Raw genomic sequence first — 26229 nt, forward strand, 5'->3', positions numbered from 1 at the left:
TTATGCAACATTCTAGAAAAGATAAAATTGTAAAGACATAAGTGAAGCATAGTGGGTTTTCAGGGGAATAGAGTTATTCTTTATGATAATGTGATTGTGAATACAATATATCATGCATTTGTCAAAACTCAGAGAACTGTACAGCACAAAAAGTAACCTTAGTGGATGCAAAATTTTCATTATAATTTAGGAGATTGGGGTATTCTGAGAAGAAATGCAGACTGTGACAAGGAGGCTAACTCTTAAAAACAATTGAAAGAATTTCACTGCAGGGGTTGGAGGAAAGGTGATTGCGGAGTATTTTTAGAAATGAGTGGCATCTGTCAGACTAAAGATGTGAGAAACTGCACAGAAGCACTGTACTCTAATTGATAAAGTTGTTTCCCATGGGATTACGGGTTGCCAATTCTGCCACTGCTATACATGTATACCAGCCCGAAACAATTAATAAACGTATGACACATGGTGGGAGCCAGATTTATCACTGTTGAAGTGGGAGATTACAATTAAGTGAAAAGAGGGAGCTAAAAATACCCATGTGGCAATCAGCTAGAGTTGGAGACATCATGTGAATTCATGGTTAGTTTAATATAGGTACAGATGTTTGCATATAGAAACATTTATAGATACCTTTAAATATACAGGTTAGTATAATCATATATATGTTCTGCTTTTTAGATGAAAGGGCGTAAAAGAAATGACACCCTGTTGCAACATGCGTATATAGCATCCAGATTTTGGTTTCTAATACCGTTCTCTAATAAAAGGAACCAGGGCTCCTCAAAGAAATGGCTGATCCTAACACTGTGACAGAAAATACGCAAGCTGAGCCTGGAGCATTTGCCAGAAAACAAGAAATAGCTAAAAACAAACACATTGAAAGGAATATCAAAGGAACACAGGGACAACTGAAAGATCCCCCAATGGCCAAAGCTGAAACCGTTTGAGCAACAAAATGAATATTCTTGGATTATTGTTCAAAGTAGAATAAAATGCATATCACATATTTATACATATATAAATAAAAGATTGAATAAACTAATAAATGCTGAGGAGATAAATTTGTCATGGAGAAGAATTCCAAATAATTTTAATAAATGCTCAATACTCAAGGAGGGGGAGCATAACTCTCGCTCTATAGGCGTGTGTTGCACGTAGTGACTTTCTCCCAAAACGTACAGTAATGGGGCTACAACTTTACAGCGGAGAAACCTGGCAAACACTACATGAGCCAGGTGATTAAAGCCAGTGTCAACAACTCATAAGTCATATTGATAGTATGTATGCTTATTATGATGTGATGATAATAGCTCTTTACTTCTGTGATCTCCCTCCCAATACCTACAATCCCAGCTTAATCATGAGAAAAAACATCCGACAAATTCCAAGAGAAGGGCATTGTAAAAAACACCTGGCCAGTACTCATTTAATGCCAAGGTCATTGAAGACATGGAAAGTCAAGAAATGGAAAGTCAAGACATGGAAAGTCACAGCCAACAGGAACCTGGAGAGAGAGAGGACAACTAAATTTAATGTGGTATCCTGGATGGAGTCCTGGAACAGAAAAAGGACATTAGGGAAATAATAAGGAAATCTAAATACACTATGGTCTTCAGTTAATAATAATGTATCAACATTGCTTCATTGATTGTAATACATGTATCATAATAATGTAAAATGTTAATAATAGCAGAAACGGAGTGTGGGGTATATGGAAACTGTTCTAGCTTCTTAAAAACTTGTGAAAACAACTTGTATTAATGAATTAACTAAATTTAAATTAAAAATGCAATGAACATGTTAATTAACGAATTCGATATAACTGAAGAGAAAATCAGGAGAGATCAGAAGATATCATCTAGAACAGAGGATAAGGAGACAAAAAGATATAAAATAGAGAAGAGTTTAAGAAGCTAACAGAAGAGTGCAAGGTCTGAACATGAGTTTCTGAAAGAGAGAAAAGAACGGATGGTACAGAAGCAATGCTTCATAAGATGATAGCTTACAGTGTTCCAGAACTGATGAAAGATCTCAGTATTCCCATTCAAAATCCCAATGAACCCAAACAGATTAAATAAAAAGAAACACATAGTGAATTATAGTGAAACTATAGAAAATCAAAGAAAAAAAATCACAGAAGCAGAGAAGTGACTTCTCTAAAGCAAAAATAAAGACCTAGAAGAATGTCTCCGGTGTCCTAAAAGAAAATGACTAGTGACCTTGAATCAATGTCCAGAAATACTATCTTTCTATAACCAAGCCAAAATGAACACTTTTTTTCAGATCAACAACCCCCCAAACGCTTGCTATTTTAAGCCTGTTCATTTTTGCATCAGTTAAACTGTATAATTAAACGAGGATGTGAAATTACCTAGTTTTTTAAAAAGTTTTTGATGGTTCTCCTAGTCCCTGCTATTTTCCCTACCAAGGGGGAGTGCTGAGATTTATGGTGTGCTGCGTGGTAGGAAGAGGGGACTCCAGGGACTTACCCTTGACCCTATATAATCATTGGTTTTAGTCAGTGGCACCAATGTAGGGATGATGCCTGCTTCTAAAGATGTCTATTCAAACTACACACTCAGGAACGTTAAACATAACCATGAAATGAGTTTGAAGTTTTTTAGTTTTTCCAGGAAGCTAATGTGAAAACTTCACTGTTCTCCTGTGGCTCATAAGCCTCGAATAAGACTAGGGGTATGAAGCAATGTTTTGGGGTCCCAACAATTAGCTCAGAGACAGTGCCTGATAGTCTTTGAAAGATTTGGTGTGTTCATTCCACTAAAGAATTACCCTGGTATGGGGCGCCTGGGTGGCTCAGTCGGTTGGGCATCCAACTTCGGCTCAGGTCATGATCTCGCGGTCCGTGGGTTCAAGCCCCGCGTTGGGCTCTGTGCTGACAGCTTGGAGCCTGGAGCCTGTTTCAGATTCTGTGTCTCCCTCTCTCTCTGCCCCTCCTCCACTTGCACTCTGTCTGTCTCTGTCTCGAAAATAAATAAACATTAAAACAATTTTCAGAAAAAAGAATTACCCTGGTAAGTAGCTTTAGGACCCTTTGGTTATGGTGGGAAAAAAATCTCATAGGCCATACATAGTGGATATATTTCAGGGTTTATTTTGAAGTCCACCTTGCCTTCCTTTATTCAAGAAGCTCTTGTCTGTGAACTATTTCAGGACTGGGAAATGAGGGACGATTGAACCCATTTATTATGATGGCTCACGACAGACTTTTGTTCCCCAGGCCTGAATTTTTATTTTTTATTTTCTTCCAGAAAACTACGTTCGATTGACCATGGCATTATTGTGGATCAAAATGTGTTCACTGCGCCTGCCCTACTGCTTCTTATAACCGTGCTTGCCTCATACAGGGCTGCGGCTTGGCATTTTGTCACCCTGGGGTCTGGAACGTCTCTTACTCTCCATAGCAGAGCAGTGCAACGTCTTGCCATAAGTAGGAATTTGATTTTGGATAAGCACAGGTGGTGATTTAATTAACTAATCCAGCCATTTCATTCCATGGAGTGTTACGTTCCTCTCTGGGTTTATGGCTAGGAATTGTCACTGCCACCTGCCTTATTTTGCCTGGAACCAATTCCAGCCTTTGCTTGTTACTCGTAATGTTGCTACCCTGGGTTAATTAGGGTTTTTGGATGCAAGCAACAGAAACCAACATTATAAAATGAAGGAAATTGATCAGAATACTATTGGAGAAGCTCACGGAAAGGTTAGGTTACTGGGCTCCATGTTTGGAAAACAGACAGGAATCAAGGATCTCTGAAGGGGTGGGTAAAAGGGATAGCAGAGAAGCTGATTCAGGGATGGCTGAGTCACCATAGTTCATGATCTAAGAATTAGTATGCCCCCCCAAATTATTATCTTTATCGTGTTTGTTGTTTCTTTAATATGGGCAAACTTCTAAACACAGCAAAAGTTCAAGTGTATATATAACTGCATCGTTGCAATTGCTTTATCAAAAGTTTTGCAAAGTGTTATTGCAAGTTTATTTTGACAACATCTCTGAAATCATGTTTTTATTCAGAGGTTTCCATCAATACATAAAAGACAAGAGAACAAACAGGGAAGACAATGAGGATTGTGTCATTTTTTTTTTTGTTTTTAATTCTTTTTAATGTTTATTTACTTTTGAGAGAGACAGAGAGACAGAGGCATGAGCGGAGGAGGGGCAGAGAGAGAGAGGGAGACACAGAATCTGAAGCAGGCTCCAGGCTCTGAGCTATCAGCACAGAGCCCGACCTAGGGTTCGAACTTATAGACCGTGAGATCATGACCTGAGCTGAAAGTCGGACGCTTAATTGACTGAGCCACCTACGTGCCCCGAGAATTGTGTCATTTTAAAACCAGTAACAATTAGGCTACCTCTAAGCATGACCTTCTTTAATCAGCTTATAAATATACCCCCTCAAATATTCCCAAGGTAAGAAACCGAGTGGTAATTGGGACATTAGTTATTCAGATTTCTGCTGAAAAATCAACTTGGTTAGTTTTATCAGAAGTATCTTAGAACATGTTGGGGACAATTTCCAGGCTTATGAAGTAAATGTGCGTATTAGTTTGGTAATAAGAGGCAAAGTTGAAATTATCTAAGTTCTAAAACTAAGGAATTTCCATTGGGAAAGCTTTTATGAACTGAATTTAGGATCAAAAGAAGTAGAAAAAGTCATAAATAAGAAAAAGTAATAAAGATGTGGGGGTATTAAAACAAGTATAGCATATGAGAGCAAAGGAGATCAGAAGATCTGGATGTTCCAGATCTTCAGAAAAATAAGCAAGCAGTTCACAATTCTCCTTTTCTTTATCTGCCAAGAATATCACCTGAAGTCATGAATAAAAGTCAGTCCCTGGATGATAATTTCATTTTCGGGGACATCCTGTTCAAAGCTTCAGAGGGCTTCCTCCACAAGAAGAGATTTCTCCCTTCCAGAGAGCAGAGGGAAACATTTGAGTTGGTTGAATTTAGAGCTATATTTAGAAATGTCTTGTAAATGGGTGGGTAATTACTAAGATTGCCTCGGTTGATTGGAGAAAAGTCAGACAATTCTAAACTCAGACTTGATTAATAAAGAATAAATTCTTTCTCTGGCCCTTTCTACTGTGCCTTCTGAGTAACTTGAACTTAATTGCCAGCTCCGAGCAGGTGCTGAGTGTACCCATCCATGTCTTAGCCATAGCAGTGCTCAGGAAGTGGTGAGGACAGGGATCAAAAGTCAGAATATTGTCTTCCTGCAGTTGTAAAATAGATTTATGGCCAGTGGAGGGGGTGCAAAGACCGAAACGAGGCTCTGTAAACTAATTCAGACTAATTCTGTCATCCCAGAACCAGTCAGACTACCAAAGGAAGGTTTCCCTTCTATCAAATGATCTGGATGTTCCCTTCTATCAAATGAAGGTGTTTATCTCTCAGCTCCTTCTGGATTGATGTTCCTGTGCTCAGTATTTACACACTAAGGATGAATTATTTTATAATGAAAAAAATTATTATGTATTTCTTTTTAAATAATTTTGTCTTGGTCTAACACTGTCAGATTCCATGCTTATTTGCTGTTAACACTAGGGGTCAGGCTAAGAATAGTTGTTTTTTATGCTGTTCTGATCTAGGTCAGACATTATTATAGGTATCTTGGATATTTAGATATTTTTAGTTATGACTTCCAAATTTCTAATATATATTGCTAGATTATGCATCCATATGTTTTCAACCATAAAGATAATAAAAGACTTCCCCTAAAAACTAAAAAAATAAAAGTAAAAATACACTGCTAGAGTTTCTAACGCCAATATTACAAATGAAAGTCTAGCAGATGTTGTGAAAGTAAATCTTACAACCAAATGCATGCTGATTAGCAATTTCTATTGTCTCTACCTAAATGCATCATTGTTGTGTACATTTTCCTAACCTTCCCTATTTCTTCTTTTCTTTTCTCTCCCCTGTGGAATTGCACATACTATGACGAGAGCAACAGTTTGCTACACACTCAAAATAATCTTGAAAATCAAATAAGTGCAACCATAAAGATGTGGAATGGGGGCACCTGGGTGGCTCAGTCGGTTAAGCATCTGACTTCAGTTCAGGTCATGATCTTGCTGTCTGTGAGTTCGAGCCCCGCATCGGGCTCTGTGCTGACAGCTCAGAGCCTGGAGGCTGCTTTGGATTCTGTGTACCCCCCTCTCTCTGCCCCTCCCCCCACTCGTGCTCTGTCTTTCTGTCTCTCAAAAATAAATAAATGTTAAAAAAATTTTTAAAACGATGCGGAATGAATCGCATCCACTTTAAAGTTATTTTCCAATGAATTTTACCAGCATTTTACCATCACTAAGGCTGTAGGTATTTATGCGTGTTGACTTAGAGCATAGGAGCACTGCGTATACAAGCAGCCTCACACACAGAGGCACAGAGAAATAGGCACAATATGATTTGGCATAGAATTAGTAAGTTATTTTACCTTCCATCAGTAACCAGAGTAGAGCAGGGAAGGGTATGAAGGTGTGGTTAAAGCTCAAAAGAGCAGGTCAGAAAGTTATACGTGATGGCTTCATGGTCTACAAAAGCAGAACTGTTCTCTAAGAAAACATAAAGTGCATTCCATGAATAGAACCTCCAGGAAAAACAAACATCTTCTGCGTGTGTGTGTGTGTGTGTGTGTGTGTGTGTGTGTGTGTGTGGCATTCATTTAACTAACATATGCCTAGATAGTAGCAACTGTCTATTTATTTTAGCCAGTATAAGATCATGCCCATGGATATTTAAGACATTTATACCCCCTGAAAGAGGAGGCTTTCCAAGAAATTATTCTTCTTTCAAAGAGCCAATGTAATCGACCATCTCCATGTGACAGTTTTTACCTGAAGAACGATTTGATCCAGAAGTGAAGACACTGTGCAGAGGACAGGCAAGCTTTTCCTAAGTGTTCTTGTGGTTGAGGCAAATACACTGAGCTCAAGGAAGAACCAGTTTCCCTGTTAGTCACTTCATGCATGCCCTGACCCAGTAACTGACCTTTGTAACTGCCTTCCTGCTCTCCAAATGCTGAGGGGTCGGAGAGCTCTGGCTGCCAGAGTGTTTGGATCAATTGACCTTTTATGTCTTTTATTGTTTCCGCTGCCCTTTAAATTCCCCTTCAGTGTTCTGTTTCCTCCAGAGCATCTTTTCAGAGACATAGGCTATCTCTTTGTGGGCAGAAGATGATGGGTCCTCCCAGATGGAGCTTGCAGGTGAAGGGCTAAGAACAGAGCAGACATCCTCTCCCTCTTCCTCATGCTGCCGGTGGAACAGAGAACACCTCTGTATTCACCTCAAGCGTTTGGTAGAAGCCCTCTACCTTCTCTCCCCGTGGTGAGGTTAGAATACGACAGGAATCTCTTACAAAGTTGAGAGTGTATTTCTTAGAACTACTTTCACCTAAATTCACCGACCACACAGTAGCCGGGTGACGCACTTTTCTGTTGTTCTGGTCCCCCTGACCTTGAGACGCTCCTCCAACTCGGCTTTCTATACCAGGGATGCTCGTGCTCTTTCTAAATCTGAGCAGCCTGGGCCATTGAGCCCTTAGGATGGAGAACTTCATTGCTCCCCGACACAGTCATCCAGAGGAAAAGCAGATACCAGACAAAACAATGTATATTTTTTTCTGCATTTCACACTTGAATACTAGCATTAGATTTGTGAAACTTTGTATCAAGTCAGCTTGTTGACATTAATATTTTTTAGTTTATACAAGTACAAGGCAAAGAAGGTTAAATACCACCCTGGCCTGCCCTCTAGCTGATTATGATCTAGAATAGCTGGTACAGATAAGGAAATGTTCAAGTGCTTTAGCATGACCAAGGATGCCTGGCATTATATAAATGTGATGTGCATATTCTTTATGTATATAGATCTTAATTCCTTGTGTTTCTTTTTACATATGTTTATATGTTCATTAAATGTCTCTTAGAAATTATTTATAAAAAGTAAATGGACTATAGTGACAGAATTTAAGAAGATCTTGCTGTGGATCTGTTTGGTGAAGTAAATAGTCTTTACTCATTATTTATCCCATGTATTTGTATCAGTATTTGGGGTTTGATATTCTTATATGACATGAGTTACTTAAATACATGGAGTACTTTTTGCTCATAAGAGATGTGTAAAAAACTAAAGGCACACAATTTATTGATTGCTGTCACATACCAGGCACCGTGCAAAGCATATCATCTCACTAACTTTTCACAACAAAGAAAAAGAAGGTTCTTGTATGCTTCTCACTTCTTAAGCAGTGGAACTGAAGCTTGGAGAAGTTAAGTCACTCACAGTGACATATGAGCACTAGGCAGAGCTGGGACATGGAAACTGCTTCCATCTGAACCCAGAAGTCCATGCTTGAAGTGACTGTTCCTCTCTTGTCTGAAGAGAGACCTTTTCAAAATGCTGATGGCAGTTCTTGCCATATAGAAAAAGAACTCTCAGCCTCTCACCCTTCTTATGTCCTAGGTACACATATTTAAGCCAAAGATGATTTAAAAAGGAGGGGACGGTGTGGTACACTAACTGTGGACAACATAAAGGACACTAAGGCTATTTTTGAAATTTTCTTTTCCCATTGGAAAGGTAGAACATACTAATTTCTAATAATTTTAGTGAAGAAGGTGAAAATTCATCAAAAATATTTTCAGGCTTTATTTTTCAGTCTTTATTTAAAAGTTAACTTCTGGGGCGCCTGGGTGGCTTGTTCGGTTAAGCATCTGACTTCGGCTCAGGTCATGATCTCATGGTCCGTGAGTTCGAGCCCCGCGTCGGGCTCTGTGCTGACAGCTCAGAGCCTGGAGCCTGTTTCAGATTCTGTGTCTCCCTCTCTCTCTGCTCCTCCCCTGTTCATGCTCTGTTTCTCTCTGTCTCAAAAATAAATAAACGTTAAAAAAAATTTAAAAAGAAAAGTTAACTTCTTTCCAATATAGGTGTAACCACAGGCTTTTATTTTTTTAATTAAAAAAAAGTTTTTTAGGATTATTTAATTTATTTTATTTTTATTGTTTTAGAGAGAGAGAGAGCATACAGGGAGAGGGGCAGAGGGAGAGAGAAAGGATCCCAAGCAGGCTCAATGCTCAGCGCAGAGCCAAAGGCAGGGCTTGATCCCATGATCCTGGGATCTTGACCTGAGCTGAAGTCAGGAGTCAGATACTCAACCAACTGAGCCACCTAGTTGACCCTAACCACAGTTTTTAAAATTGCATTTTTCCGTGTTCACGGGTAAGAAGACTCAATGTTGTTAAGATGTTAGTTCTTCCCAAATTAATCTATAGATTCAATACAATTCCACTAGAAATCTCAGTGAATTATTTTGTAGATGTCAACAAACTGATTCTAAAGTTTATATGTAAAGGCATAAGACCAGGAATAGCCACTTCAATATTTAGGGAGAAGAATGAAGTTGGAGGACTGACACTGATCAACTTTAAGACTTACTGTACAGATACAGGAATCAAGACAAAGTAATGTTGGTGAAGGGGTGGACAAGTACATCAAGGAAACAGAACAGAGAGCCCAGAAATAGACTCACATAAATATAGTCAACTGTTTTTTGACAAAAGAGTAAAGGCAGTACTATGGAGCGTAGTCTTTTCAACAAATGATACTGGTACAGCTGGACACCCACGTGCAAAAAAGAAAAGAAAAGAAAAAGATTCTAGACACAGACCTTACATCCTTCACAGAAATTAACTAAAAAAAAACAAAAGAAAGAAAAAAGAAATTAACTCAAAATGGATCACAGACCTAATGATAAAATGCAGAAGTATAAAATTCTAAAAGATAGGCAGAGGAGAAAGCCTCAATAACCTTGAACATAGCAATAACTTTTTGGATGCACCAAAGGCATGATCCGTGATAGAAAGTGTTGATAAGCTGAATTTCATTAAAATTACAAACTTCTGCCTTGCAAAAGGCAATGTCAAGAGAATAGGAAGACAAGCCACAGACTGGGAAAATATTTGCAAATCATAGATAAAAAACTGCTACCTAAAATATACAAACACTTAAAACTCAATAATGAGAAGACAAAAAACCTAACTTAAAAATAGATCAAAGACCTTAATGGCTATCTCATCAAAGAAAATATGGATGGCAATTAGCATATGAAAAGGTATAGTAAACATGTGTTATCAGGGAAATTAAAATTCAAACAGCGATAATACTATTACACCTCTATTAGAATGTCCAAAATTTGGAACACGGACAACACCAAATGTTTACAAGGATATAGAGCAACAGGAACTCTCATTCGTTTCTGGTAGGAATGCAAAATGGTACAGCCACTTTGGAAGACAGTTTGGTTGCTTCTTACAAAACTAAGCATGCTCTTACTATATGATTTAGCATTTGGTCTGCTTGGTGTTTACCCAGATGAATTGAAAATTCATGTTTACACAAAAACCTGTACACAGATGTTTATAACACCATTATTCATAATTGCCAAAACTTGGAGACACCAAAATGTCCTTCAGTAGGTGAATGAATAAAACTGTGGTACATCAAGACAATGGAATAGTATTCAATGCTAAAGAGAAATAAGCTATCAAACCATGAAAAGACAGGGGAAGCTTAAATGTCTATTACTAAGTGAAAGAAGCCAATCTGAAAAGGCTGTATGCTGTATGATTCTAATTATATGACATTCTATAAGAGGCAAACCTATGGAGACAGTAAAAAAAAATCAGTGATTTTCAAGGGTTTGAGGAGACGGATAAATACTAAGAGCCCAGAAAAATTTTATGGCAGTAAACATACTCTTTATGATGCCATGGATGTATGTCATTATATGTATCTTTAAACGTATAGAATGTACAATAGCAAGAGTTAACTGTAATGTAAACTGTGGACTTCATGTGATTATCATGTGTCAATGTAGGTTCATCAGTTATAAAACATGTACCACTCTGGTGGGGGATGTTGGTAATGGGGGAGGCTATGGATGTTCTCAACATTTCGATCAACTCTGCCATAGGTGCCTACCCCTTCTGGAGCCATTACCCTCCTTGTTCTGCCCCACCAAAGAACTTTCGATGCATTAATTTAGAAGGAAAGAAGAAGGAGATAATTTAGGAGGAAAAGGAAGAAGAAAAGGAAGAGGAACTGGAAAAAGTTATTTGTTTTAATTCTTTGCTTTTTATTGCTATAATGGTTTAAGCTGTTAGTTTTCTTCTGATCACTACTTTGAATGTATGTATATATATATATACATGAATGTATTATATATATATATATAATATAGTTTATCATCATTTTATATATTTTATATTTTTAGTTTGTAGTATTATTCAAGAGTATTTCAAGAGTTTTTCAATAGAAAAATTTCTTTTGTAAGTAAAATTTTTAAGTGAAAGTTGCTTATGAGGGGTGTCAGTATTTTCTATCTTTATTGCACTGCAATAAGAGAGTATTACAGCATTTCTACATTATAGTACTATAGATTCTTTCTTAAGGATCAATAAATTATTAATGGATTTTGTGATCAATTTTTGTAAATGATCCATATGCACTTAATAAGAAGGTGTATTTTCTGTTAAGTAGGTATAAAGTTTGTTTTATATTCATGCAATGTACTGTATCCTATTGATTATACTACTTAGGACTTCTATCTCCTTATTAAATATTAAAAAATATTTTTAATGTTTATTTTTGAGAGAGAGAGAGAGCACACAAGCAGGGGAGGGGGAGAGAGAGATGAAGACACAGAATCTGAAGCAGGCTCCAGGCTCTGAGCTATTAGCACTGAGCCTGACGCAGGGCTTGAACCCAGAAACTGCAAGATCATGACTTGAGCCAAAGTTGGACGCTTAACCAACTGAACTACCCAGGGGCCCTACTTATTTAATCACTTGATCTACCTTACACTCCAAAAGATATTCAAATCTTCTCTTAGTAGTGAGTTTCTATTTCTTCCTTAAAACCTCTTTTCATCTCATTTTGTTTTCTATAGTTTCTGTTCTTTAAGATAGTAGTGTATTATTTATTTGGTTATTCACATTCATAACTTTTACATGTTTATTGGGAATTATGGCTTTCATATTGAAAGTGTCTTCCTCTGTCACACTTAATTTTTTTTTTAAATTTTGGCTTGACTTTACTTTGTCTATTAAGATCATAAATCTACTTTCTTATCATTGGACACTTGACCAATGTGTCCTTGATCTTTATTTTAGCCTTTTGAATCCTTTTATTTTAGGTATATCACTTATGTACAGAATTCTATAGCTTGGCATTTCTTTGTTAGTAAAGTTAAAAGTTTTCTTTTAATATTTAAGTCCACCTGTATTTACTGATACGAGTGATAGAACTCATTTTTAATAATTTTTATGCATTTATACAATTACATATATAATTATATAATTGTTCTGTGTATCATGTCATATTTCTTTCTGCATTTGTTGTGTTTACTTTGGTCTTTTCATTTTTATGTTTCATTTGCTACTTAGTTGATATTTTTTTCTGGTAATTATCTTGTACTTGTACCTTTTTAGTGCTCTTAGTACCCTGATTTCTTATACAAACATGTATTAGTTGGTTTGTTGAATTTCAGTAGTATCTTTTGACTTTGCCTCTTGCCTATGCCAATCAATGAACTTAGTCCATGTTCCTCTTGTTTTTCTTTCTTCCATTATTTTATTTTTCTTTTAAAGTTTATTTTGAGAGAGAGAGAGAGAGAGAGGGAGTGCTCTTGGGGTAGGGGCAGAGAGAGTAAGGGGAGAGAAAGAATCCCAAGCAGGCTCCACACAGTTGGCACAGAGCCCGCAGTGGGGCTCGATCTCACAAACCGTGAGACCATGACCTGAGCCAGAACCAAGAGTCAGACACTTAACCAACTAGCCTCCCAGGTGCCCCTTTCTTCCATTATTTTAGTTGCATTATTTTTATTTTGTGAGAACACATACCGCTTACTTGCCATTCTTTCACCTTCTTCAATACCTTACCCTCAGTTTTAGTTCTGCACTTCAGTAGTAAATGCTTATCACAGTAACTTTTGCTGAAGATTCTGCATTACCTCTTTTTTGGCTTATTCTCAAGAAGGTTCTTCAAGGAGAGCTTGAGAGTACAGTATAACCTGTGTTCTTGTACATTTAAAGCCATTTTTCTGGCACTCAAAAAACGACAGTGTTTTTGAGTATCTTTGGTTCACTTTCTTTTCATTAAAAAATGCTGCTCTATTGTTTTAGTTTTAATTTGCTTTTTATGTTGCTTTTAAGAAATCTGATGTCAGTCTAATTCTCTTGTCCTTTTAAATTATTGATCATTTTGCCTGTAAGTCAAAAGGATTTGCCTGTAAGTCCTAAAGATTTTTTTTTGAATCATTAAAGTCTTATGGATTTATTAACATAGCTCTTGGAGTTGACCCTTGTTAAGGCCCGATCTGGCCAGCTCTCTCACCTTTAAAAGTATCATATGTCAAAACATACCTTACCACAGCCAGTGAGTGCAGATAATTCAAAGGCTGATTACTCAGGCAAATGCAAAGTGAGGGGAGTCCCTGGGCTAGGACCCTTTGATGTCTAGGCCTAGAGAGAGACAAGAGGTCTTGGCTCAATATATATATATATATATATATATATGGAGAGAATATATATATATATATATATAGAGAGAGAGAGAGAGAGAGAGAATATATATATATATATATATATATATATATATATATATGGAGAGAATATATATATATATATGGAGAGAATATATATATATATATATATATATATATATATATATATATATATATATGGAGAGAGAGAGATGACTGGAACCAACCAGGGAATTTGAATAATGCCAAGGGTGGACTGACTTTTAGCAGTAGTCCTAGTGTAGGAGAAGATGGATGAGGAGGACAGAGCTGTTGTGATTCGGGTTGAGGTGTCAGACAGCAGCCATCCCAGTAAGTGTTAACAGTTCAACTATGTGTCACTTTGCCAGGAGTGACTTACTGCTTCCAACTTTATTTCTCCATAGTCAGTTCAAGAAAGGGTTTCAAAGACCGTGGGGCAGGGAGGGGGGAAAATAGTTACAAACAGAGAGGGAGGGAGGCAAGCCATAAGAGGCTCTTAAATACAGAGAACAAACTGAGGGTTGATGGGAGGATGGGGGTTGGGGGGTAGAGGGGAAAGTGGGTGATGGGCATTGAGGAGGGCACCTGTTGGGATGAGCACTGGGTGTTGTATGTAAGCAATGAATCACAGGAATTTACCCCGAAACCAAGAGCACACTGTGTACCCTGTATGTTAGCCAACTTGACAATAAATTATATTAGGAAGGAAGGAAGGAAGGAAGGAAGGAAGGAAGGAAGAAAGAGAAAGAAAGAAAGAAAGGCTTTCAGGCGCCTACTGGGTGTTTCCATATTAAAAAAAGAGTTATTTTATTTCCAGGAATTTTTATATTAAACAATTAAATATAAGCTGTTTTGTTATTTTGTTTTTCATTGTCAGAGACTCCATATTTTATGATTTTTTAAATATTTGCTTGTTTTGCATTTTCACCACTTTCCTTCTCACTCTTTCCACTTCTTATTTTAACTCATTGTCATTCCTTTGATTATTTTCTTACTTTTCTCCAAAGTCCCTTATTAAGTATTTAAGTCTATTCTCCCTGGGTACCTCATATAATTTAGTAGTTAACGCTATTATAATTTTCTTTTCCTCCTTCTCCCCCTCCTCCCTTCTTCCTTTTACTCCTCCCTCCTCTTCCTCCTCTTCCTCTTCTTTTCTGAGTTCAGTCAGCTTTTATTTCTTTCCTAATATGTACATTTCTTATTCTGGCTATAGGTCCACAAAAGCTTACCTGAGGATTAATTCAGTTTGGGATATTGTGCTGCAGTTTTCTTCTGCTTTGTGGTTGGTTTCCCGAGAGAGAATTTTCATTGGATGGAGCTTTTGATTCCTTCTGTTTTCCTCCTGCAGCAGCACTGTGTAGACATCACAGCTTACATCTACACACTTTGCAGACAGGATGCCAGGGGAATGGGTTACAAGTTTTCTGTTTCAAGAATAGGAAATTCTCGTTTATTTATTTATTTAGTTAGTTAGTTAGTTAGTTAGTTAGTTAATGGGAGAAGAGCTTGTATGCCCTTGATTTTGTTTTTTATTCTCTTTTCTCTAGCAGGATCCCAATATTCCCCCTTTGCTCCTTTTTTGTGTCTTTTGCCTTTCAGTCCACAAAGGAGGACACTCCTTTTCTCGTTACCCTCATCCTTCAGAAACTGTGCTTCTCAATCTTGTCACTTTGAGCCCCACACACTATTATGCCTGTTCTTTTCTGTCTGTGCTCTGATTTATCAGAAATATTTTTCAGTTATTTCACACTTACAGTGGACTTTCTCTTTCTAAGGGGATCTTAGATCAATCATGGACCTTTCTTGTCCAATTTTCTCTTCCTCAGCAGTTTTTCCAAGCCTTCTTCCCAGTTCCCTCTCCCTAGCTGTCTGCAAAGCTTGAGAGATGGCTCTGCTGAAAATCAGCACGTAGTTTCGTACTTACAGGTAATTTGAAGTTTGTGGTGTTCTCTGAATTCTAGCTATGCCATTTTCCTGGTTTTATTCATACAATTGAGCAAGAGATACTACAAAGGAGTAGCCAGTGGGGAGAATGTAGTGTCACAAAGCTAAGGGACACAAATTTCTCAAGAACAATGGAGTAATCAATGTGGCAAGTGCTCCTGGGAGGTTAAGATAAAGACTAAAAACTAACCATTGGTTTAGGGTCATCAGTGGCCTTAAAAAGTGTCTTACTGTTGAGCAGTGGGTATAAAAGACAGAGCAGCATGAGAAAGTGGATACACTAAATGCAGCAAGTTCAGAACACTTAGTTGAGAAGATTAATTATAATAGGCCATGTAATGTGTAGTAATTGAGGGCACTGAGATCAAGGTTTTTTGGGTTTTTTTTTTTTTTGTTTCTACTTTTAATTTAAGCATATACTTAGAAAAAAACTACATATATCTTAAATATACTTGATGAATTTTCAGAACCTCAGCAGCCTTTAGATCAAAGAACGGAATGCTACCACCTTCCTAGAAAGTGTTCCATGTAATCCTTAATTACCCTCAAAAGATCGACCTCTTTTCTAATGTCTCACACTAGTGTTGGCAATTCTTTTGTGTCTGACTTTCTTTCCTGGGAACTATATTTGTGAGAATGGCTCATTTTTTCATTCTCATTCATTGCTGTTTAATTTTCTTTTATTTGAATGCACCGCAGTTTATTCACTTATTAATATGTTTAAGGGAATCTGCTATTTACACCTATTGGACTATTATGAATAATGCCGCCAGTAGTCATAATCTCCTAGATTACGCTCATGTATTTTCCAGTACATGACCTTCAGTGAACACATGATGGATTGATCTAGAAATGGAATTGCTGAGTCACACAAAACATATATATCATTAAAGCCAAACAATTCTACAAATTGTTTTTTCTTAAAGCACTGTAAAGTTCCAGTTGTTGAATAATTTTGCCAAGACATAGTTGCCTTTTTAAATTTTCATTTTATCAATTATGATGTGATTTTAATTTGCATTTCATTGAACACCGGTGAAGTCAGATGTTTATTGGCCCATTGCACATTGCCTTCAAGAAGTGTCATTTCAAGCCTTTTGTCCATTTTTCTCTTTGGTTAGCTCTCTTTTCCTCATTGATTTATAAATACGGTTTTTATATTCTGGGTACTAATGATTTACCAATAAATACATATCTATTTTAAGATATGGGAAATATTAAAGTATATTTGTATATTGACAAGAATAATTTAGTGACTCAAAATACTCAAGTAAAATTGCAGTAGAGAAAACCTTGAGTAAGCAGTAGGGGATAGAACCCAGCTCGCAGCAGGAACTGGCCATTATGCCTATATTGTATTTAACTTACCGCTTTGAGGGGCACCTGAGGGGCACCTGGGTGGCTCAGTCATTTAAGCGCTGGACTTCAGCTCAGGCCATGATCTCTCTCAGAGCTCTTGAGTTTAAACCCCGCATAGGGCTCTGTGCTGACAGCTCAGAGCCTGGAGCCTGCTTTATTTTATTTCATTAAAAAACATTTTTTTAATGTTTATTTATTTTTGAGAAAGACAGAGGCAGAATGTGAGTGAGTTAGGGGCAGAGAGAGATGGAGACACAGAATCCCAAGCAGGCTTCAGGCTCCAAGCTGTCAGCACAGAGCCCTATGCGGGGCTCAAACCCACAAGTTGTGAGATCATGACCTGAGCTGAAGTTGGACGCTCAACCGACTGAGCCACCCAGGCACCCCTCCTGGAGCCTGCTTCAGATTTTGTCTCCCTCTCTCTCTGTCCTTCTCTTGCTCGCACTCTGTGTCTCTCTCTCAAAAATAAATAAACATTAAAAAAATTTTTTTAAACCAAAAAACCAAAAACTTTGATGGGACGCCTGGGTGGTTTAGTAGGTTAAGCGCCGGACTTTAGCTCAGGTCATGATCTCATGGTTCATGGGTTTGAGTCAGAGCCTGGAACCTGCTTCAGATTCTGTGTCTCCCTCGCTCTCTGCCCCTCCCCCACTCACATTCTGTCTGTGTCTAAAAAAAATTTTTTTTTAAATACTTTGTTTACAGTTAAATGTTTCTGATAATTTACTATTGTAAATGTGATCAATGTTTTAATTCATTAAAATTTTATCCATATACTGGCACATCTGGGTGGCTCGGCCGGTTAAGCGTCCGACTTCAGCTCAGGTCATGATCTCACAGTTCATGAGTTGGAGCCCCGCATCTGGCTCTGTACTGAAAGCTCGGAGCTTGGAGCCTGCTTTGGCTTCTGTGTCTCCCTCTCTTTCTCTGCCCCACCCCTGCTCATGCTCTGTCTCTCAAAAATTGAATAAATGATAAACAAAATTAAAAAAAATTACCCATATGTTAGATTACTCTTACTTTCTGAATAAGGAGAATCTTCATTTAAAAAATACGAAAATAAAAGCTTTTTGCATATATATAAAGGGTCATTTTATGTGGTGCTCGCTGGCTTTCTCTTATGAGAACACATGCCACTGTTCCATGCATGGATTTAAATCTTAGACCATTATCATTGAATCATTTAACTTTTTCTTTTTGGTCTATTTGCTGTTCTTTAGTCTTTCAAATAATATTCATTTACATTATTTGTATCTGACTACGTTGTTGTCCCTTTTAAAATTTTAGCGCTTTTATTGAATGTTCTAAAGTGTATTTTCAATTACGTGAAATTTTCTTGTTTCTTTATACATTCTATTTTTTGTGTTTATCTTAGCAAGTTTGTCTTTTGAATTTAAAAACTTTCTTTTGCCTCATTTATTTTCATTATTCTCTTTAATTTCTTCATATTATTATTTATGCTAAGTTTTAAAATGTGACTATGTATAGAATTTCTATATACAGAAACGAACTAGGAGCAGGTATTTAAAAATTCATGCCCCAGGTTGAACGTTGTGGTTCCTTCATTTGGTTTTCAATGGGTATTTAGCCCTTTCCAATGCTTTTGGTAGCAAAATGTGTAATCTAAAATCCATAGTCTTTACTTGTGTAATCACGAGTTATAAGACAAATCATATACTGGGTGGCCATTGAACAGAAGAAAGACCTTGGCTGACAATTCTATTCAGGGAAGGCACCTCCCTCCTAGATTAGTTTAGTCAAATAATAAGCATTCATGAGATTTGGGGAATGTCTTCTATACTTCTGTATGCTAAGCAGAGATTGGCTAGGGCCAAGGTTCTTTGTTGTGTAATTTTGAAATAAAGACAGTTTCTTTTTTGTGTGATCACCTAGCAAACAAAACACAATCTCCAAAAAAAGCAGCGTGACCTTGTCTAATATTTCAGAGCAAAATCAATCCTGGATCATCTTTTACTTTAGCTCTTAGCTGTCCTAAAAGGAGGGTAGACTACTCTAATAGTTCTGTTTATGTTTTAGAAAGAATAATTTGGGAGGGGGGGTGGCGCTCCTGGGTGGCTCAGTTGGTTAAGCATCCAACTCCCAGTTTCGGCTCAGGTCATGATCTCATTGTTTTGTGAGTTTGAGTCCTGTCTCGGGCTCTGCACTGACAGCACAGAGCCTGCTTGGGATTCTCTCTCTCTCCCTCTCTCTCTACCCCTCCCCCACTCACGCTGTCCCTCTGTCTAAATAAATAAATAAAACTTTAAAAATATTAGAAAGAATAAATTTTTAACAAGACATCTGCCTTTGAAAAGTTAGCTGGAAAGCACGAGGGAAATAGGTCTTAGTGACCTACCTCACTGATAACAGAACACATTATCATCTCATTCCGAATCCTACTCTAAGGGAAATAGCTTTCCCTCAGTCTGTTCTGCCCAGCTTCCTTCCTCACTCCAGGATATTTTCCATCTGCCTCACAATATATTAGACCCTCCAAATCTCCTCTGTCCTGCAGGATTATAGATCCTCAGTTATCTTCATTGTTCATTATCATTTACCCAAATGTGAAAACTGCATATGGTAATTCTCCTCAGCTGCCTTCTCGGTTTGCCACGACCTCCATGTAAAACCTAGTCTAGACGCTGGGTGACTTTTCCACCAAATAGAATTGGTGAAGCATGAGCTGTGTTAACCACTGTTAGGCCTGCCATATTCAGTGAGCAAATATGTCTATCAACCAACCCATAGTTACATACCTCTACTTCCTAAATTTCTATAAAGGAAGTGAAAGCCCATTTTTATACTAGAAAAACTCCCAGACTATACTCCCCAGTGGCTAACATTACAATTATAATAATAATTCAGATCTTTTATCTTTCCTCTTTGACTCCATACTCTCATTACTCCTAGGAACTCAATAGCATGGGGAGAGGGTGTTGGAAATTGTTAATTTTAAGTGTTTAGGCATATTCTTGAAGTGGAAATCCAAAAATTGATTTGCTCTAGACACATGCAAAGCAGGCTCAAGAGCCCAAATATTGGAATTCATTGTTTTATGAATTCACTTAAAAAATACTGCATCATCTACACTCTTGATGACAAAAATGATATTATGTAGAAAAAGAACCATGGAAATAGAAGCCTATGAGTAACAAAATTATTCAGTAGAGTTTTATGTTGAATGTGAGGAAGTTTTGGCACGCTTTAAGAAATTTACTCCACTTATTTTCTTTAATGTATTCACAAATGGAATAAATGATAAAAATCCATGTCTTTTTAAATAGAAAAGAGTTTTTTCCAGAAGTATAAAATAAAAATGATAAGTGATAGGAGGAATTTCATTTTGTGCAACTTGCTGCTTATTTTCTTGCTCAGCAGTATATTAAATAATGATATAATTTAATAATGATATAACTTATAATCAATTACATTATGTATTTAATGAAATGAAAAATAACTACATCAGTTAGCATTTCATTCCTCTGTAAGTATCCGAAAGCCTGTCCAACAGCGGCTTAAGTAAGGATGTTTATTATGTCCTTGACAAGAGGTCTGACAGCCAATTTGAAAACTCAACAACGTCATCAATGACCCAGATCTTTCTTTCCTTTTTTTTTTTTTTTTGTCATCCTTGGTGTGTTGGCTTCTTATTTTCATGCTGGTTGCTTCATTGTTGCAAGATGTCTGCTGCATCTACAGGCATCACATCTATTTTCAAGGTAGAAAGAAGGGAAGAAGCAGCTTAAGAAATGTCTTTTTGAAGGAAACAGATTATCCTAATTAACTAGTGGAGATTTTCTTATGTCTCCTTGGAGAAAACTGATAAACCAGTTTATCTAATCAACCACAGCTGTAAGAGAATCTAGGCACGTGAGTACAGAGGAGGGGCTATCATTTAAAACAAGTAAAATTTAAAAAAAAAAAAGTGTGTATATTACTGAACAACCCAAAAACCATAGAAGCTGGGGAAGGTGGGAAGACAGGGGATGAGTCCTTTGGATTGAGTGATACAGGACACAATTTGCAGGAAGAGGAGGATTTAGTGAAAACAAGAGAGCAGGAGTGAAAATAAGGAAAGCAGTGGCTCTGGGATTTAAGTAGCAGCATCCATTATAAAGTCATGGACAAATTATGTCCAACTCAGCCACTATCCCACCCTTGCAACAGGAATTATATTGGAATTTCAGGCAGCAACATTTTCATGGAATTACTGATATCTCACCTACTATTACTGGTTCTAATCTCAGGTAGACCTCTAATTTTCTTAGTTGGAGTGATTTGGCACTTACTTGCAATTCTTCTGAGATGTAGACTCTAATATGTTCCTAGTTCTAAAAGCTCAATGAAGAAGCTGAGGTTCAGCATACAATCTTTCTTCAAATTGTACGGAGACCTTGGTAAAACCTTTTCCAGTAAGTGGCTTCTTGCTTTGTTTTGTCCCTGTCTGGTACCCTAGTCTATTCAGGGGTGGATTGTTTACCTCTTAAACTTAGGAAGCTCCTTGACTGGACTCCAAAATCCTATTGTCAGTCAACCCTCTCCAAAAGCTAGAAATCAGTATTTTTTTTTCCTGCATTAGAGTTCCTTGAGTTCCTTGTCTGATCCGTTTCACTCTGCAGTAAGTCCCTTGAAAGTGTAGGGACGACATCTCTTCCTTCGCATCCCTAACCGAACCTCGCACTGAGTGTACATATACAGATGATACAATAAATACTGCTGAATGAATGGATATAATGGAGTAAGAACTTTCATCTGTCAGAAAACCTCTGAGAGAAGTCTAAATCTGAGGAAAAAGGGCAGTGAGTCTTTAGGATCTGAACACTCCAAGAGCCACCTAATTCATTCCTCAGATTCATCTGGGACCATAGCCGCTTCCAAGTTCTTACAATGATGGACACAATCATACATTATATGAACCAATATTTATTACTCATATGGCGTGCCAAAGATCTGTCAGTAGTCAGCTATTAGCTTATGTGGATTGTAAGCCAATATTCCCTGTTGCCTTGAGGTCATTGTGCCCTATCACTAAACGTCTACCCATCTTTTCTTTTCTTTTTTAATGTTATGTTTTCAAGTACTTAATTTTATTTTATTTTTAAATATTTATTTATTTTTGAGAGAGAGAGGAAGAGAGAGCACGAGCGATGGAGGTGCCGAGAGAGAGGGAGACAGAGGATCCGAAGTGTGCTCTATGCTGACAGCAGAGAGCCCAACGCGGAGCTTGAACTCACAAACTGCGAGATCATGACCTGAGCCACCCAGGCAAACTGCGAGATCATGACCTGAGCCACCCAGGCACCCCTTTATCCTTATTTTCAGTCATCAAAGCTTCTGTCTTTACTTCAGTTACTGCTTCTACTGATATAAATACACACATTCCATTCATAATCCTCAGTTCCTCCCAAGTCAGTTCTTAAGGGGTTGCACCAGCTATTACCTCAGAATTACCTCAGAATATAGTAGCTTGAAACAAAAAGCACTCCATTATATCTTGTGGCTTTATAGATTAGAATTTGGGCACGCTTAACTGGGTGGTTCTTCCCTGTATAACTTTGTCATCTCTCAGTGGAATTCAGCTGGACTGTTCCAGAAAGGCCACTGACTTTACTCACACGCCTGCGAATTGGAGGGGGATGTCTGGAAAGCTGACCTCAGCGGGGCTCTTCGTCTTCTCCATGTAGTCTTAGATCTTCTCCATGTGGTGTCTTCAACTGGGAAATCAGATTTATAAAGACAGCTCAGAGATGTAAGCTATGAAGACAGAAACGTATAGTCCCTTTACAGTTTAGGCCTGCAGTTAGCATAGTATCATTGCATCCCATCGTGCCATAATGCTCCAGGGAATCTAGTTCAGTGTAGGTTCAGTGCGAAGGGAAATGAATCAAACCTCTCAAAAGGGAAATTTCAAGTAATTCGAGGCATGGTTCCCCTGCTACCATCTTTCCTGTAGCCACAAATTCTTCACGTTTCTTCTGCAAGCAGAATTCATTTACCTCTTGCTAGATGCCCACAGTTTCATCCCATTATGGCATCATCTCAAAGTCCACGATCTAGTTTTCTACGATTAGGGCCAGGTTTAGATGAAGTTCCTCAAGAATGGCTCCTTGAGTATGGTTCCTCTTGCTCTGAAGACCTGTGAACTAAAGAGATAAGTAATCTGCCCTCCATATGCTCAGTATACACTACGAGACCGTCAGGGCAACCACCACAGACACTCGCCTTCAAAATGGGGGAAAATAAGAGACACGTAACTGATTCATAGTGACTCTGAATCTGGCCAGGTACATGTCATCAGTCTCTGACCCCTCGGAAATATTCTCAGTGTTGTTTGGATCCACCCTTCAGGGACGTGAGTCATGCTTCCTTTCCCATGAGAAATGCACCGGGTGCACAGCTGTGTAGTCTTCTCGGGCTGCTTTCTTTCCATAGACAGCTAAGAGAACAGATATCAGAGTTTTCTTTCTTTGATTTTGTACTTTCTATGTCTGTTTTAATTTAGTACAAATCTCTTAACATTCTGTAGGTGTCTAATATGTCAGATTGTATTTCACTTTATTAGACAAAAGCCATACTTGCATGACTTCCCCAGATAGCAACTGGCCTATCTTGGGCAACTGGTGAGGGTCTAGGAAAAAATGACAGCATTTAAAATTCTTAAAAATGCTATTGTCCAACAGAAAGAATCTGTGAGGCATGCCCTTATATCTTTGCAAAGCATGAAACAAGGGGTCTGAGCCTCATCCTGACCTCAGCCTTTCCCAGAGACCCAGTCTTACTGACTTGGATTTGAATTTTGCCTGAGGATCATTTCCTACTTTGAGAATCTTCTGCTGGCTAGAAAAAACTTTCCTGGGAACTCTATATCTTCTCTAAATTATTCTCAAAAAGCAAATAATGGCCACTTCTTTTTTTATGTTTCATAATAGACTATTTTGTCATAGCTAGAATCATCAACCTTTGAGCATTCTGTCTGAAAATCCACTTAGCTAAATCAATGAGTTCCACAGATACATTTCTTATCTTCTATATTTCTGCAGGCCGTAGGTGTTGCCGAACTTTCTGGGACTACATAAGTAGAGTTCCCTTTTCTTCAGTTCCAGTATGTTCTCCTCATTGTCTTTCAAGTATTCATGAACAACCTCCCCAAAGCTCTTCCAGCTTTCACTGCCAGTCTCCTTGAGGCCATTCTAGCTTCTTTCTGTTGGGTCCCAAAGCCACTGGTTTTAGATATCAGTATGGCAGCACCTCACTCCTGGGAAACAAAAATTATCCCAATTACCTATTTCTCTGGACCAAAGTACCCTAAAAACTTAGTGGCCTGAAACCACAACCATTTACTGATACCCCAATATTCTGAGTCATTGATTTGGACAAGGTTCAGCTATGTGATTCTTTTGCTCTATGGGCCATCAGTTGCCATCAATCAGTATTATTTTTAGCTGGTGGGGGTGCTTATCTGAAGGGTCCACATCATCCTTACTCACATGCACTGGCACCTCAGTGGGGATGTTGGGAACATTGAGCTCACTTGAACCCCTCTTCCTCTTCGTGTAGCCTCAAAGCCTCTCCACGTGTTTTGTTTTGTTTTGAGTTTTCTTACTATGGTGGCTTAAAGAATGTAAGGTAAAAGGCCTAAATGGCCAGTTTGCTTAAAGGACTGACCCCAAACTGGCATCGCATTATTCCCACTGCACTCTATTGGTCAGTCACAGATCAGCCCAGAATCAAAAACAAACAAACAAACAAAAAAAACCAGGAAACAGAGCCCACCCCTTGATAGAAGGAGTATTAAGGGATTTAAAGCCTCGATCTTATTCTCCCCTTGATGTTTATTTGAATAATCTAAAGTCACACTATGAGTCAGACATGAATTTCCAAAAGGCTTATACCCCAAGGTCCGGGCATTCTCAACTTGAGTTGAGCACATCCGGTATACAAGCATTTTTATATATAGTAACAGTTTCGTACTGTCTCATGCTCCTCTGTCGTCCTCCATCATCAGTCTCATACATAGCCTTCAGTTATGTCTCCTGAACAGACATTCTCTTCAGTGTGTCCTCATTGCTTTCAGTGCCTGAACTCCAGCCCCATCCCATCCCATGCACCCTTCCCTTTGCTCCCTCAAATTCCCTCTGAATTTTTACTCTGCAGGCCTTTCCCGTTTAAACACATGTGCACATTTGAAACGTTTTTTTGTTGTGATTATCTTGTCCGTATGTAACTTCTAGTGCATTGTAAGATCTACAAAGACAAGGGGCTCATCTTTTTCATCACTACTAAAGTCAGCAGCTAGAACAGTGCCTGGAACACATTTAGTGCTCAAAAATTACTTGTTTAATAAATAAACGGAAATACGAATACTGTCAAAGTTCAGTGAAATTATCAGTAATGTTAAACCCATCCACATGATCAAAAGTAAAAAGAGTTGAAATGAAATTACAAAGGTACTCTGTCACACCAAGTACCAAAGCCTATGTAAATGCACGTACATTGTTTGCACTGTTTCTGCCTAAATGTCCTTCCACCTCTTCCAATTCCGGTATTTAAGATGAAGAAGTGCAATACAAAAAACCTACTGCCAATTCATTCATTTGTTTATGGTTAAGGTTAAAGCAGCATTATGTTTATTCTTTAGGCTAAATGACTTGTTTGGAGGCTCAGCAAGCAAGTAAATCAACATTGTTCAACAACAAAAATGCATTCTCATTTCCCCGAGCCCCAGATTTTGGAGGACAGCCATGCTAAATGGAAAACTGCCTAAACAGTCTATGAGAATGGAAGAATAAAGAGGTTATATGCCATTTAAAAATAGCATGGTACAACCTCATTTACATCTTCAGGTTCATGTATAATGTGAATGCAGGGACATTTTAGAAGGTTCCTAACTCCTCTCTTGTTTACTGACTATAGACAGTAAATGAAGGTGAGCATTTTGGAAAACTTTCTCCATTCTCACTGCATGAATTTTCAATGCTACATTAAAAACTGGTAGCTTTCCCCCCTAAGATTATAGTATCTCTGCCACATTTGCAATCAGTGAAACTTGGTAAGTATCTTCTAAGGCAGCAGGATTGGTTTAGTACACCATAAATGCTTATCATCGCCTCCAGAATATTTTATGTTTGATTTCTTCACATACTGATAAGATACAATTTTTCTCAACACAGATCATTGATTTTAAAGGAAATGAATCATAGAATGCCAGCCCTGTTAAAGGACCTTGAGAAGTCATCTAGCCCACATCCTTGCCTTCATATGGGTTCACCCTAGCCCACTCTGGATAATGTTCATTGATTCCATTTTTAAACACCTTTGTAGGAAGAGGGTCCTTCAATTTTCT

General features: G+C 37.9%; 1 long non-coding RNA gene across 2 annotated transcripts in view; it reads right to left on the reverse strand.

Annotated features, from left to right (window-relative positions):
• LOC109250256 (uncharacterized) overlaps positions 1 to 26229 on the reverse strand; it is a 51863-nt gene that overhangs the window by 14508 nt on the left and 11126 nt on the right. Inside the window, exons 2-4 of one of the 2 annotated variants that reach the window (XR_008420055.1) lie at positions 22883 to 23029; positions 22502 to 22600; positions 20228 to 20594 (exon numbers count right to left, since the gene is read on the reverse strand). This is a non-coding gene — a long non-coding RNA (uncharacterized LOC109250256). Of the gene's footprint in view, positions 1 to 20227; positions 20595 to 22501; positions 22601 to 22882; positions 23030 to 26229 lie in introns of those variants that run through there. The other variant, XR_008420054.1, reaches the window with a different exon arrangement.

Source organism: Panthera pardus, unplaced genomic scaffold (assembly GCF_024362965.1).
Source record: "Panthera pardus isolate Hobbes unplaced genomic scaffold, ASM2436296v1 HiC_scaffold_7, whole genome shotgun sequence".
Lineage (NCBI taxonomy): Eukaryota > Metazoa > Chordata > Mammalia > Carnivora > Felidae > Panthera > Panthera pardus.